A 15,827-nucleotide genomic window follows, 5' to 3' on the forward strand; every position below is an offset into this window, starting at 1 on the left:
AAATCACACTTAAGTGCCCGGCACAGGTTTAACCACCTACTGTATATCTTTTCGTGCGAGCTCTGATTTCCCTTATTTTATTATGATAATCGTTTCTCCCTATATATGTCGGCGTCAGCAAAATATTTTCACATTCGGAGGAGAAAGTTGGTGATTGAAATTTCGTGAGAAGATCCGTTCGCAACGAGGAACACCTTTGTTTTAATGATGTCCACCCCGAATCCCTTATCATATCCTTGACATTCTCTTCCATATTTCTCGATAATACGAAACATGCTGGCCTTCTCTGAACTTCCTTAATGTTAATCCTGTCTGGTAAGCATCCCACACCGCGCAGCAGTACTCCAAAAGAGGATGGACGAGAGTTGTGTAAGCAATGTCTTTAGTAGATCTGTTGCATCTTCCAAGTGTTCTGCCAATGAAACGCGGTCTCTTGAGTGCCTTCCCCACAACTTTTACCGTGTGTTCTTTCTAATTTAAGTTATTCGCAATTGTGATTCATAGGTCCACAGTTGAATTTACGGTCTTTAGATTTGATTGATTTATCGTGTAACCAAAATTTAATGGATTCCTTTTAGCACTCATTATTTAAGGTCAATAGACATTTTTTCGCTCCATACAGATATTTTTTCTAAATCTTTTTGCAGTTTGTTTTGATCTTCTAATGACTTTACTAGACAATGTACGAAGCATCATCTGCAAACAATCTAAGATGGCTGCTGAGATTGTCTCCTAAATGGTTTATATAGATTAGGAACAACAGAGAGCCTCTATGATCGAAAGCTTCCTGGACGTCTATCAGCACACCTACGGTGCAGCGAGACGTTATACCATCGAGAAGCTGTAGTTCCCGATTTATTGTATTCTTGATAGATCTTTCTTTCCGGAAGCCACATTGCTTATGATTCTACCCAGTCAGATCTCTACGGGTAAGTAGCTGCGTGCAAAGAAGCCTTTCTTGGACTTTAGCAGTTTTTCATCAGCTCACCCCTGCTTCAGATACTCATTCTAAAGTGCTGTCATATAAGGTACTTGCTAACTCTAACCTTCCTGCAGCACGTCTACACCGGTTTAATCTGCACCGGGCGCTTTTCCTCTCTTCAGAGACTGAGTTGCATCTCAAAATTCCTACTGCGCTATGGTATTACAATTGGTGACATGTCGTACGACGCGTTTTTAAGCCTTGTAAGTCGTCGCTGTTGTTACTTGCTCCCTTCTGCATCGCTCACTGGCAGTAGAATGCATACTTTATGTTCATCAGAGTACATCCACCATTTTTCCATTGCACCATCTCTCTTCTTTACTGTCGACATTACCAGTGCTGACAGAATTATTTCTGTTGCTATTTTGAGAGTGGCGCTCCAGGGATCAGTTTACAAGTTTTTCACGGAAAACATTTCACAGTTCTTTGTCTCCATCCTCTGAATTTTATCTTTTTACACCTCCTTGGGTTCCCTGTCCTTTCCTTTTCCCCCAACATTCTTTAACAAGTTTTTCTTTCAGTCCATAGATTGCGCTTAAGTGACGTCAGTTCTTCACCCATGGTGTAGTTTTATGAAGGAACATTTCGGAATTGCCGATTTCGTGCATGTTGTATGGCCTATTATACGTCTTGTGGTGCACTGTCAATGCTGGAACATGTCAAAGGATGTTATAGCCTAAATTCGTTCCTCAGACGCCACCAGTGGTCTCTATTGTAATTGTAAACCCACTTCGTACAGTTTTCATACAGTTACGGCATCATAGCTTTTTAGGATCAAACAGGATCATGAAATGACACTTACCTTTCAGAGACGCATCCAAAAGCACCGTTAATGGTCACAGGACCTTACAAAAATATAACAAGCGGATCTATCGGAAGCACAGTAGACAAGACACTTGACTCACATTGTTGGCGATAGTGGTTGAAATCCCTGTCGCTACAATTTCATTTAGGATACTTGTGATTTCTGTAAATATTTTCAGAAAGTATAGAGATGCTTGCTTCAATAAGATCATGGCCGATTCTCTCCCACACCTCTGTCCAGTTGAGAAACGCTCATCAGTAAAGTTTAATTGCCTCCTTTAATTCATTTGCTTGCAATGACTATTTCCCTCAGTCGTCTGCTCGCATAGCTTAACGTGCAGCGCAATTGTTTTCCGGACACGCAGATAACCCAAAACCAGATTAACGTCCGGTGTTCCGGTACTCTAGCCAGTATGAAGCTGGTTTGAGGCTGTTCTACACGCTCTTTTGGGCAAATGCATATCTGGTCCCCACTCTTCGCCTCAGAAAATATAATAAACAAACATTTAAAATACGATAACACACACAACAAAGTTGATACCGTGCTGACCTTCTGTGAGTTCACAACCGGCCGAAGTGGCCGTGCGGTTAAAGGCGCTGCAGTCTGAAACCGCAAGACCGCTACGGTCGCCGGTTCGAATCCTGCCTCGGGCATGAATATTTGTGATGTCCTTAGATTAGTTAGGTTTAACTAGTTCTAGGGGACTAATGACCTCAGCAGTTGAGTCAAATAGTGCTCAGAGCCATTTTTGTGAGTTCACAACTCTAGACAAGATTCCCGGAGAGGGATAAAAAAAAGAACTTTATTTTAACACAAATAAAATGAAATGATTCACAGCCAGTGACCACTGGAACAAGAAATCAATAAAATTTAAACACACGTATCAAAATGGTTCAAATGGCTCTGAGCACTATGGGACTTAACTGCTAAGGTCATCAGTCCCCTAGAACTTAGAACTACTTAAACCTAACTAACCTAAGGACATCACAAACATTCATGCCCGAGGCAGGATTCGAACCTGCGACCGTAGCGGTCGCGCAGTTCCATATTGTAGCGCCTAGAACCGCTCGGCCACTCCGGCCGTCTAAACACACGTATCAACAATTTTCTTGGTCTAATATGAATAATACAGTACTGGCCATTAAAATTGCTACACCACTAGCAGTCGAGATGACAGTCATCTTATCCGCATGGCTGTAACGGATCGTGCAGCCACGTCTCGATCCCTGAGTCAACAGATGGGGACCTTTGCAAGACAACAACCATCTGCACCAACAATTCGACGACGTTTGCAGCAGCATGGACTAGCAGCTAGGAGACCATGGCTGCGGTTACGCTTGACGCTGCATCACAGACAGGAGCGCCTGCGATGGTGTACTCAACGACGAACCTGGGTGCACGAATGGCAAAACGTCATTTTTTCGGATGAATCCAGGTTCTGTTTACAATATCATGATGGTCGCATCCGTGTTTGGCGACATCGCGGTGAACGGTCATTGGAAGGGTGTATTCGTCATCGTCATACTGGCGTATCACCCGGCGTGATGGTATGAGGTGCCACTGGTTACACTTCTCGGTCGCCTATTGTTCACATTGACGGCACTTTGAACTGTGGACGTTACATTTCGGATGTGTTACGACCCGTGGCTCTCATTCGTTCGATGCGAAACTCTACATTTCTGCAGGATAGTGCACGACCGCATGTTGCAGGTTCTGTACGGGCCTTTCTGGATACCGAAAATGTTCGACTGCTGCCCTGGCCAGCACATTCTCCAGATCTCTCACCAACTGAAAACGTCTGCTCAATGGTGGCCGAGCAACTGGCTCGTCACAATACGCCAGTCACTACTCTTGATGAACAGTGCCATCGTGTTGAAGCTGCATGGGCAGCTGTACCTGTACACGCCATCCAAGATCTGTTTGATTCAATGCCCAGGCGTATCAAGGCCGTTATAACGGCCAGAGGTGGTTGTTCTGGGTATTGATTTCTCAGGATCTACGCACGCAAATTGCGTGAAATGTAATCACATGTCAGTTCTAGTATAATATATTTGTCCAATAAATACCCGTTTATCATCTGCATTTCTTCTTGGTGTAGCAATTTTAATGGCCAGTAGTGTAAATAATCGTCTGATTTAATTCGTCGACAGATAACAATACTACTCGAAGTCATTATGTCTGGGCTGGACGTCAATCACTACTGAGAGTTTATCAGTATAATTCTGAGCCCAGACTGACGCCTGTACAAAATCACAATGGTCAAGTCAGCTGGCTTATAACAGTCCTGAAGAGAGGCTGGTTGCTCACTGTTAGCTGCTGTGGTGATTTTTCGAGGATGGCGGTACAGATGGAACTGCTCGTTCTGTGGGGAGACAGCTTCTTAAGGATAGCTTAGGCGGACGAAATCGCTTGGTCAACTTGCAGGCGCATGACAGATGGAAGTAAGTAGTACCACGCCTGTTTCACCTTCAGCGGCGATACAATTGCCACCTGTGGAGAAGCAGGTGCCCCTCGTCTCCGTGGCGTCTGCTGAAGTTTCATACGAAAATAAACTGGTGGTGATATTGTTGGCTAGAATGTTTACATGTGATCTTCTGAGATAACATCGCCAGCGAGATCGGCTGTTCGGTCACCCGTTGGGCGTGCCTGTATTGCTGGTGGATGGATTGCCCCAATACAGCAGATACGATTCAGACACAAGGCGTACCCGACATCCGTTCCTTAGGAAACTGATGACTGGGATGATGGGAGAGGTCCTGGCCTATACTGAAATCAGTACACTCCGTTTGATGGGATAAAGGCTAAGAGACAGCAGTTTTCTCAGTGGTCAACAACACCCAATACAATTAAAGGCCATGCCGAACTTCTAAGCACTTGTGAGTGCACAGACGAATAATCCGACGTTTAGGACGCTTCCTATAGCGTTAAAACAAGTGACAAAATTGTAGGTTAAAAGTTAAGGCCAAGGCCTTACTAGGTTCAAAATGGTTCAAATGGCTCTGAGCACTATGGGACTTAACATCTGAAGTCATCTGTCCCCTAGAACTTAGAAATACTTAAACCTAACTAATTTTAGGGCATCACACACATCCATGCCCGAGGCAGGATTCGAACCTGCGACTGTAGCGGTTGGGCGGTTCCAGACTGAAGCGCCTAGAACCGCTCGGCCACTGCTGCCGGCCCTTTCTAGGTACTGTTATTCAATTACACCATCTGATTGGACAGAGCCAGAAACCTATTACTGGACATTAATGTAGAGTGTGTCCACCATTAGCCTTTATGACAGCTTGAGCTCTGCCAAAGATGCTATCAACGAAGTGTCTGTGTGTAGGGGAGCGGCAGCCAATTCATCCTCAAGAGCCGAAACTAGTGTAGGTAGTGATGTCGGATGCTGGGGTCAGGAGTGAAATGGACGTGCTAACTCATCCCAAAGGTGTTCCAGTTGTTCAGATCGAGACTCTGTCATGCTAGTCCATTTCAGGAAGTTTTTTGTCTACAAGTCATTGCCTCACATATTCTCCTTTATGACAGGGAGGATTGGGACGCTGATACAATCATCATCTCAGACCTGATCCTATACTGTACACTGCGAACAATGCTGTAAAATGTAGTTAAATCCTTCCACATGTAGCGCTTTCTTATGCAGAATAAGGGGTTCACACTCTAACCACGAGAAATACGTCCCTACCCTAAAACCATTTCCTCTGTACTTCACTGTTGGAACTACACATGTTGGCAGGTAACATTCTCCAGACATTAACCAAACCCAGACTCATCCATTGGATTGCCACAGATTACAGTATGATTCACCACCGTAAATCACTTGCTACTAGTCATCCATTGTCCAGTGGCGTAGCTCTTTACGCCAGCTCAAGCGTCACCTAGCACTGACTCTAGCATGTGTGGGTTACGAGGAGCTGCTCGATCGCTGTACCCCATGCTTTTTTACTCCATACGTGCTGTCATTGTGACAGTTACACCTCTGGAAACACCTTAGAACTCCTTAGTAATTGCTTCTGCTCATTACTTTGGTGAGGAAACAACGCTATAATTTACTACAGACGGAATACTACTATTGTCTCAAGTTTCCACCGTGTAATTTCAGAAGGTGACAACGTTCTGTAGTGAAGGTCAATTGTGCTTGCAAAGTGTGGTGGGAATATCGACCTTTCGGTTCTAGAGATGAGTTTTAGACGTGAGAATTACGTTGTTTACTTTGCCAATTCTTGGTGCATTGCAACCTATATGTTAGATCTGCAGTCGTGCCCATTTGCGTGTTTTGTAACAAATTTTAATGTATTTAGATGAATTTAATGCGTGGTTGAAAGATCACACTGCAGTCACATTCTAATCTATAATTTATTTAGGTAGTGCCAATAAATGGGCTGTGTTTTTATAAAGACAACGTAAATGTGGAATTATTTAGTGTGAAGCTCTATTTGGCTTGAAAAATGTGGTACATCAATCGAGCGTTCATTGTAAACAAACGCTGCTTAACCTAAATGTTTATATCAGTAGGACCAATATGAAAGTTTCATGCATTTTAATAAGTAATACAGACAATTTAGGAGTGAAGATACTTGATTTGAAGATCCAGTGTTTTTTCAAGTATGTTTTGTGCTCGAAATCTTACTACACGTATTTCGAGAAGTAATTCAATTTTATGTTGCTGCGAAGTTAGAATTTTTGCAAGGATCTGTAACTACACTTGTCTGTTATGGTAAGCAACCTGTGACCTGTGTGTGTGGGTGATGTATGAGCGCGCGAGTGCTCTCGCGCTCGCGATTTTGTGTGTGTGTGTGTGTGTGTGTGTGTGTGTGTGTGTGTGTGTGTGTGTGGTGCATTTGTGCTTGATAAATATTAAATAATTTTACGAAAGACTTTTATTTTCAAAATATCGACTATGTGAACGTCTTTGGAAATGTTATGTGTCTGTCACTATCTGTGGCCATGTTATGCGTGTAAACAAACGCAGGTGTTCTCTAATTTAAGTGATACACCGTAATAATACATCTTCAACTTTTCTTCCCAAAATCATGTTGTGGTTAAGTGATAAAAGAAACTTATTCCTTTCTTTCTAATGTGGTGTTTGGTTATATTGTGTGTGTGTGTGTGTGTGTGTGTGTGTGTGATGTTTTGCGTTGCGTGTTTTTATTACATATTGGTGTTATTTGGAAATGAATTGTAGGAACTACAGTCTGTCTGAGAGAGCCTTAGTTGCGATTGATAAAAGTTTTAGAGAGCCATGGTCCTGATTGTTAAATATTGCAGTACAAGGCTCAATCACTTGTAATATAAATCAATAATTTCCATCGATAATAATTTTCTAGAAATGCATTATCTTCATTACTCCTGAACTGCTGGCGAAAAATGGTATGTGATGACAGTATGCAGCATCGGATTGAAGATCCTTTTCATTATTAAAGACCTTTGTTGTACATAAAAAAATTTTTGTTTAAATGCAGGTTACGCCATTTCACTGTATGGAGTATTTATTCTATTGTATGTATTCAAGTTGAATACCGCACTCAATTGCCTGTTTTGATGATTTTGCAGCAGATTTAATCTTCATCCGAATATAGTTTGGGACGATTTTAATGATCCTGCATTTTTTATTAAATCTGATGCATTCAATCATTTTCATTTGCTTAATCTTCGTACGTTGGTAATGAAGAATTTCCCCAAGTTCAAAAAATGGCTCTCAGCACTATGGGACTTAACATCTGAGGCATCAGTCCCCTAGAACTTAGAACTACTTAAACCTAACTAACCTAAGAACATCACACACATCCATGCCCGAGGCAGCATTCGAACCTGCGAACGTAGCGGTCGCGCGGTTCCAGACTGAAGCGCCTAGAAACGCTCGGCCACACTGGCCGGCCATTTTCCCAAGTACCTGCCTATAAAACCAGCAAAACTGGCACTTGAATGTGGGACTTGAAAATGGCCAAAAGTCAAAATTATCACTGTGCAACAGAATAAATAATCTATACAATCAAATGGCGGAACTATCATTTAAACAGTATTATATGACTGTGATCCCAAACTACCGAAAGATTATCAACAGTTTGCCTAACCAGGCACTTTGCGAAGTTCTTCGCCCCCAACTTACGAAGATTAAGCTAATTAAAACGACTGAATGCATGAGATTTAATAAAAAGTGCAGGTCCAGTAAAAACATGCCGAACAACACTACTAGCCATTAAAATTGCTACACCATGAAGATGACGTGCTACAGACACGAAATTTAACCGACAGGAAGAAGATACTGTGATATGCAAATGATTAGCTTTTCAGAGCATTCGCACAAGCTTGGCGCCGGTGGCGACACCTACAACGTGCTGACATGAGGAAAGTTTCCAACCGATTTCTCATACACAAACAGCAGTTGACCGGCGTTGCCTGGTGAAACGCTGTTGTGATGTCTCGTGTAAGGAGGAGAAATGCGTACCATCACGTTTCCGACTTTGATATGGGTCGTCTTGTAGCCTATCGCGATTGCGGTTTATCGTATCGCGACATTGCTGCTCCCGTTGGTTGAGATCCAATGACTGTTAGTAGAATATGGAATCGGTGGGTTCAGGATGGTAATACGGAACGCCGTGCTGGATCCCAACGGCCTCGTATCACTATCAGTCGAGATGACAGGCATCTTATCCACATGGCTGTAACGGATCGTGCAGCCACGTCTCGATCCCTGAGTCAACAGATGGGGACCTTTGCAAGACAATTCGACGACTTTTGCAGCAGCATGAACTAGCAGCTCGGAGACCGTGGCTGCGGTTACCCTTGACGCTGCACCACAGACAGGAGCGCCTGCGATGGTTTACTCAACGACGAACCTGGGTGCACGAATGGCAAAACGTTATTTTTTCGGATGAATCCAGGTTCTGTTTACAATATCATGATGGTCGCATCCGTGTTTGGCGACATCGCGGTGAACGCACATTGGAAGCGTGTATTCGTCATCGCCATACTGGCGTATCACCCGGTGTGATGGTATGGGGTGCCATTGGTTACACGTCTCGGTCACCTCTTGTACGCATTGACGGCATTTTGAACGGTGGACGTTACATTTCAGATGTGTTACGACCCGTGGCTCTACCCTTCATTCGATCCCTGCGAAACCCTACATTTCAGCAGGATAATGCACGACCGCATGTTGCAGATTCTGTACAGGCCTTTCTGGATACAGAAAACGTTCGACTGCTGTCCAGCCCAGCACATTCTCCAGATCTCTCACCAATTGAAAACGTCTGGTCAATGGTGGCCGAGCAACTGGCTCGTCACAATACGCCAGTCACTACTCCTGATGAACTGTGCCATCGTGTTGAAGCTGCTTGGGCAGCTGTACTTGTACACGGCATCCAAGCTCTGTTTGACTCAATGCCCAGGCGTATCAAGGCCGTTATTATTGCCAGAGGTGGTTGTTCTGGGTACTGATTTCTCATGACCTATGCATCCAAATTGCGTGAAAATGTAATCACATGTCAGTTCTAGTATAATATATATATCCAATGAATAACCGTTTACCATCTGCATTTCTTCTTGGTGTAGCAATTTTAATGGCCAGTAGGGTGTTTCTGACTTAACGGTATTCGAACCTGGCACCTATTACCGTTGTTTACCAGTTATGAATAGACATAAAATATTTTATTTCACCAGCAGCGGTATGAGCGCATGTTAGAACTAGCAATAATGTGACGAAAAGTTCTGTGTTGACTGGGACTCGAGCCCCGTACATGTCGTTCTTACACAGTAAGAGTGAATAAAAACGCATGTAGTCACAAACTTTTCCTTTTCTATTAAATTACTCGATGCGTTACTGACCCCGTGGGCCCATATTTAGGTGCAAATCGCCTAATACATGATTTGAATTTGCTCTCGAATGAGGTCTGAAGGGCCTTGTCACGGTCCCCGCGGCTCCCCCCCCGTCGGAGGTTCGAGTCCTACCTCGGGCATGGGTGTGTGTGTTGTCCTTAGAGAAAGTTAGTTTAAGTTAGATTAAGTAGTGTGTAAGCTTAGGGACCGATGACCTCAGCAGGTTAATCCCATGAGACCTTACCACAAATTTCCAATTTTCCATGTCCTCGTTGTTCATTACACACGAAGAGGCGTTAATTATCAAATTATTTTCCACCAGCAGCTAGTAGTGACATGTTTGAATCTTGCAACGATTTGATGGAAAGTTCTGTCTACGTGAAACGAAACCGTTCGTATCGTTATAGTTAACAACGCACGAAAAGACATTTAAAAAAAATGGTTCAAATGGCTCTGAGTGCTATGGAACTTAACTTCTAAGGTCATCAGTCCCCTAGAACTTAGAACTACTTAAACCTAACTAAACCTAAGGACATCACACACATCCATGCCCGAGGCAGGATTCGAACCTGTGACCGTAGCGGTCGCGCGGTTCCAGACTGTAATGCCCAGAACCGCTCGGCACCCCGGCCGGCAGACATTAAAAATCAAAATGATTTTTCACAAGTTTGCGTTGGTATGACATGGTGAACATTTTTCTTCCGTACAAAGATTAGAACCTAGAGACGCTCCTTTGACAGAGACATCGAGCGCTTTCGAATCTTAGGAAGACAATGAAAATGAAATGAAATGATCGTGTGGCAGTGTCGGCCGAGAGGCCCCATCCAGGGAAGTTCGGCCGCCGAGTGCGAGTCTTATTGCAGTCGACACATTGGGCGACTCGCATGCCGGTGATGAGGATGAAATGATGATGAGGACAACACAACAAACAGTCCACGAGCGGAGAAAATCTCCAACCCGGCCGGGAATCGAACCCGGGCCCGCTGAACGATAGGAAAGCACGTAACCACCCAATTACGCAGGCGGACTTGGGAAAACAATGAAATTATGGAACTATATCGTGATGAAGGTGTCGTAGCACACGAATGGGAAGATCCGAAGTAGAATCCCAGTCCAACACTGATATTTTCAACGTTTGAAGTGCAAACAAAATACGTGCTTTGTAGACTGGTCCATTAAATAAAACAAAATTTCTAGTGCAAGAAAGTTTACTGGTGACAAATTACTACTAGACGGGACTTTCGCCCGTCCAGTGACCCAACTTAAACTGACACTACTCTAGTCGAAAAGAAGGGGCATCATGTTTAAAACAGATCTGGAAACACAATGTTCTTCACTTGGCGTTAATCGAGGTGGAGTAACGATCGAATTATTAGCCGATCGTTTCCAAATACTTGGACGGCACGATCACTTGATCTACCTCCCTGTGATTTCTGGTTGTGGGGCTACCTGAAGGACAGTGTTTACCAGGGGAACATTCACACATGTGCTCATCTGAAGCGCAGCATATCAAGAGAGGTAGCCAGCATACCTACTTACATGCTTCGTTCTGATGTGCAGAATGGAATCCTGCGCTATCAGTCCCTTCCGGACAGTGATGGCCGCCATATTGAGCCCCTTTTGTAGCAGTGATGCTATCGGTATGTAATGGTACGATGTACCGAAGTAGCACATTAAAAGTGTTTCGATTGAATTGGTTCTACGTTATTTTTCTTCCCCATGTCCTTAAAATTAATACTACCAAGTTTGGTCCTCGTACGGTAGCTATTTTCCGTGTCATAGCCTGTTAAATAGGGAAAGTTTAATTATAACCACCACATTCTATATTGCAGCGGCAGATGGCGTTCGTAATCGCAGTCGCTGATGGTGTAGCGCAGTGGGAACGCCTCACTGGATGCGCCGAGTCCCCGTGTAGCTGCTGTCGGCGTATGTCGGAAGCGTGCGGTTCCTTTGCCAAATGTGAGACTCCGGTGTGGGTGGTATCAATATATGATATCAATTTATAATAAATAACATCGAATATTGCAGGTCATACTTTCATTAAGTTTATACGAAGCTCCTAGAACATTTCAGAAACGTCAAAAAGAAATATGCAGGCTACCAGACATGAACCTGTTATCTTTGTCGACATAGCTCACTACTCTAGCAGCTACGTGTCAGCTTTCACATGACAGCAGCTTCAACGTAAATTACAATACGCGATGTACACAAATGTTTAACGGATTTATCCAGAGATGCTACTGGTTGGTTGGTTGATTTGGCAGAGGAGACCAAATAGGGAGGTCATCGGCCTCGTGGAATTATGGGAGAATGGGGATTGAAGTCGGTCGTGTCCTTTCAAAGGGGCCATCCCGGCATTTGCCCGAAGCGATTTAGGGAAATCACGGAAAACCTAAATCAGGATGGCCGGATGCGGGATTGAACCGTCGTCCTCCCGAATGCGAGTCCAGTGTGCTCACCACTGCGCCACCTCTGTCGGTACAGATGCTGTTACGAGGGTCACTCCGAAAGAAGTGCACAGTATATTTGTAAAAATAGTTTTCATTCTGCATGTGTGAAAGTTTTACATTGTGTAGATACATCCTTCCCGCTTGTTTTCAAACTTAGTTCAACCTGTTCCCGTGAGTGGCGCCGTCACAGCATGTCTTCAAGATGGCTGCTACACTTGACGTTCGTCAGAAGCAACGTGCTGTCATAGAATTCCTGTGATGTGAAAACATCCACAAGAGGTTGAAAAAGGTGTATGGAGATGCTGCTGTTGATCGCAGTACAGTTAGTCGGTGGGCAAGCAGCTTACGTGATGAAAGCGGGCACGGCAATATTGAGGATTGTCCTCGCAGCGGCAGGCCTCGTACTGCACACACTCCAGACAATGTGCAGAGCGTTAACGAATTGGTGACTGCTGACAGACACATCACAGTGAACGAATTGTCACGCTACGTTGGGATAGGGGAAGGAAGTGTTTGCAGAATACTGGAAGTGTTGGCGTTAAAAAAGGTTTGTGCCAGGTAGGTTGCCAGGATGTTGACAGTGGCTCACAAAGAAACAAGAAGAACGGTATGCAGCGAACTTTTAGAACAGTACGAGAATGGTGGAGATGAATTTCTTTGAAGAACCGTGACAGGTGATGAAACATGGCTCCATTATTTTTCACCAGAGACGAAGAGGTATTCAATGGAGTGGCATCACGCAAATTCACCCAAGAAAAAAAAAAAAAGTTAAAACCACACCTTCTGCTGGAAAAGTTATGGCTACGGTGTTTTTCGATTCCGAAGGACTCTTGCTTGTGGACATCATGCCAAGTGGAACCACCATAAATTCTGATGCATATGTGACGACACTGAAGAAACTTCAAGCTCGACTGAGTCGTGTTCGACCACATCGGCAAATTCAGGATGTTCAGCTGTTGGACGACAATGCACGGACACATGTCAGTCAAAAAACCATGGAAACGATCACAAAACTAGGATGGGCAATACTGAAACACCCGCCTTACCGTCCTGACCTGGCTCCATGTGACTATCATCTCTTTGGGAAACTGAAAGACTCTCTTCGTGGAACAAGGTTTGAAGGTGATGACTCCCTTGTGCATTCTGCCAAACAGTGGCTCCAACAGGTTGTTCCAGAATTTTACCGTGCGGGTATACAGGCGCTGGTTCCAAGATGGCGTAAGGCAGTTGAGAGAGATGGAAATTATGTGGAGAAATGAAAATATTGTTCCTAAAGGATGTATCTACGCACTGTAAAACTTTCAGAAATGTATAATAAAAGATGGATTTACAAAAAAAATAGTGCGCATTTATTTTGGAGTGACCCTCGTATTTGATATTTCACTGTAACAAATTGCACTAAAAACGACGCATATTGTTAAATTATCAATGTGCCATGCTGTTGAAGCGGTACACTTTCATAGTACACAAGTTAATAGTACGAAAAGCATGAAAAATAAGAAACCTTTAACTATCAGTACACAGTTTTCCGCCATTTTATTATAACAAATCACATCAAAAATGACACGTTTTCCGGAGATGATCAGTGTGCTATGAAGAAGCTCATATTCGTAGCACGTACGCTATATGATTTAATCCAATATGGCGTCTCCTAAGTTGTGCAGATGACTTAAAACCGAAGTTTCATCTCATTGTTCACGTTTCCCTCCGCGAGGCAAAATCTCAAAATTCCCATTTGGCAAATTCATCCTTCCACGCTTCGCATTGTAGTGGAACGTGAAAGTCCACGCTGCGACGTCACAAAACTTGGCCAATTTCTCGTCCACGAAAGCTTTCTCCTCCCGAGAGAGGACCATTTAAGCGAGTGCCGCGCTGTAAGACGAACATGCACAAGTGGACCGCCTCCAGGTGAAGCACATGTTCTTTGCGAATATGTTGAGGTGGGCAACTTGCCGCAACGCTGCCTGATGGGTGAACCTTGCACGATAGAAGATCTTTATAAAGCGAATAACAGGTGCATTTCAGACGGAGCTTTCTGTAAAGTAACATTTTTAATCGGATATACGAGGGTTGTCAAGAAAGTAAGTTCCGATCGGTCGCGAAATGGAAACCACAGTGAAAACCAGAAACGTTTTATTTGCAACAGGTAGGTACACCTTCCATCTACTTCTCTACATAGTCGCCGCTTCAAATTGGAGTTTTGTCGTAGTGTTGTATCAACTTTCCAATATCCTCGACATAGAAAGAAGCCACCTGTGCTTTCGGCCAATTATCTGCACTGGTCTGCAACTCGTTGTCTTCATAGCCAGCGGTTCTTGTGAGCAGAGATGAGACTGAGGGGGAGCTAATTACGGACTGTAATGTGGGTGATCAAACACTCTCATCGGAAACAGTGCAGGAGCGTCTTCATTGCCCCTGCAGTGTGCGGCCAAGAATGGCATGAAGAAGGAATTGCTCGACAGTTGTGTTATGTGGGCTGCATGACACAGGCGAAATTTCAAATCAGGCCCTCATACTTGGCGGGAGACGATATTCCCTACGCAACTGTATGTGCTCACTGTTCACTCAAAACTGAAAAGAGCGACGCGACACGATCGACGGGCGTACTAGAGACACTGCCCAACACATCTATGCAAAGCTTTACCGGATTTTCCCAGTGGTTTCCATTTTTCCACCGATCGGAACTTACTTTCTGGACAACTCTCGTATATAAAAATAATGGATAACACAATGACTGATCAACAATACGCAACTCATCTGTACCAACTACGTGAAAAAAATTAGAAGATGCATGGGCTGATAAAGAATCGATCAGAATAATGCATATCCGAATAAAGGTGCTTTGAAACCGAGAAAACTGAGAGACTTGAAGAATTAGTTATTGCGATATGGCAGTTCCCGTGTTGTTAAGAAGAACGATGCAATGTCCGTTCGGACTTGCATGTTCGCATTTGCAACTGCGAATACGTTTCTTGTATTTCGTAATGGCCTTAGTAGTCGCAGTGCTTGTTCCTTCTGACATTGCCCTTCTGACGTGCAAGCATGCCCTAAGGAACATTTCATCGTTCTTCTGAACAACACAGGCACTGCAATGTCGTATCTATCCGCCAATTCTAAGTAGCGACTTTCAATTACACTACTGGGCATTAAAATTCCTACACCACGAAGATGACGTGCTACAGACGCGAAATTTAACCGACAGGAAGAAGATGCTGTGATATGCAAATGATTAGCTTTTCAGAGCATTTACAAAAGGTTGGCACCGGTGGCGACACCTACAACGTGCTGACATGAGGAAAGTTTCCAACCGATTTCTCCTACACAAACAGCAGTTGACCGGCGTTGCCTGGTGAAACGTTGTTGTGATGCCTCGTGTAAGGAGGAGAAACGCTACCATCGCGTTTCCGACTTTGATAAAGGTCGGATTGTACCCTATCGCGATTGCGGTTTATCGTATCGCGACATTGTTGCTCGCGTTGGTCGAGATCCAATGACTGTTAGCAGAATACGGAATCGGTTGGTTCAGCGACACCTACAACGTGCTGACATGAGGAAAGTTTCCAACCGATTTCTCCTACACAAACAGCATTTGACCGGCGTTGTCTGGTGAAACGTTGTTGCGATGTCTCGTGTAAGGAGGAGAAATGCGTACCATCACGTTTCCGACTTTGATAAAGGTCGGATTGTACCTATCGCGATTGCGGTTTATCGTATCGCGACATTGCTGCTCGCGTTGGTCGAAATGCAATGACCGTTAGCAGAATACGGA

This window comes from Schistocerca serialis, chromosome 3 (assembly GCF_023864345.2).
Source record: "Schistocerca serialis cubense isolate TAMUIC-IGC-003099 chromosome 3, iqSchSeri2.2, whole genome shotgun sequence".
Lineage (NCBI taxonomy): Eukaryota > Metazoa > Arthropoda > Insecta > Orthoptera > Acrididae > Schistocerca > Schistocerca serialis.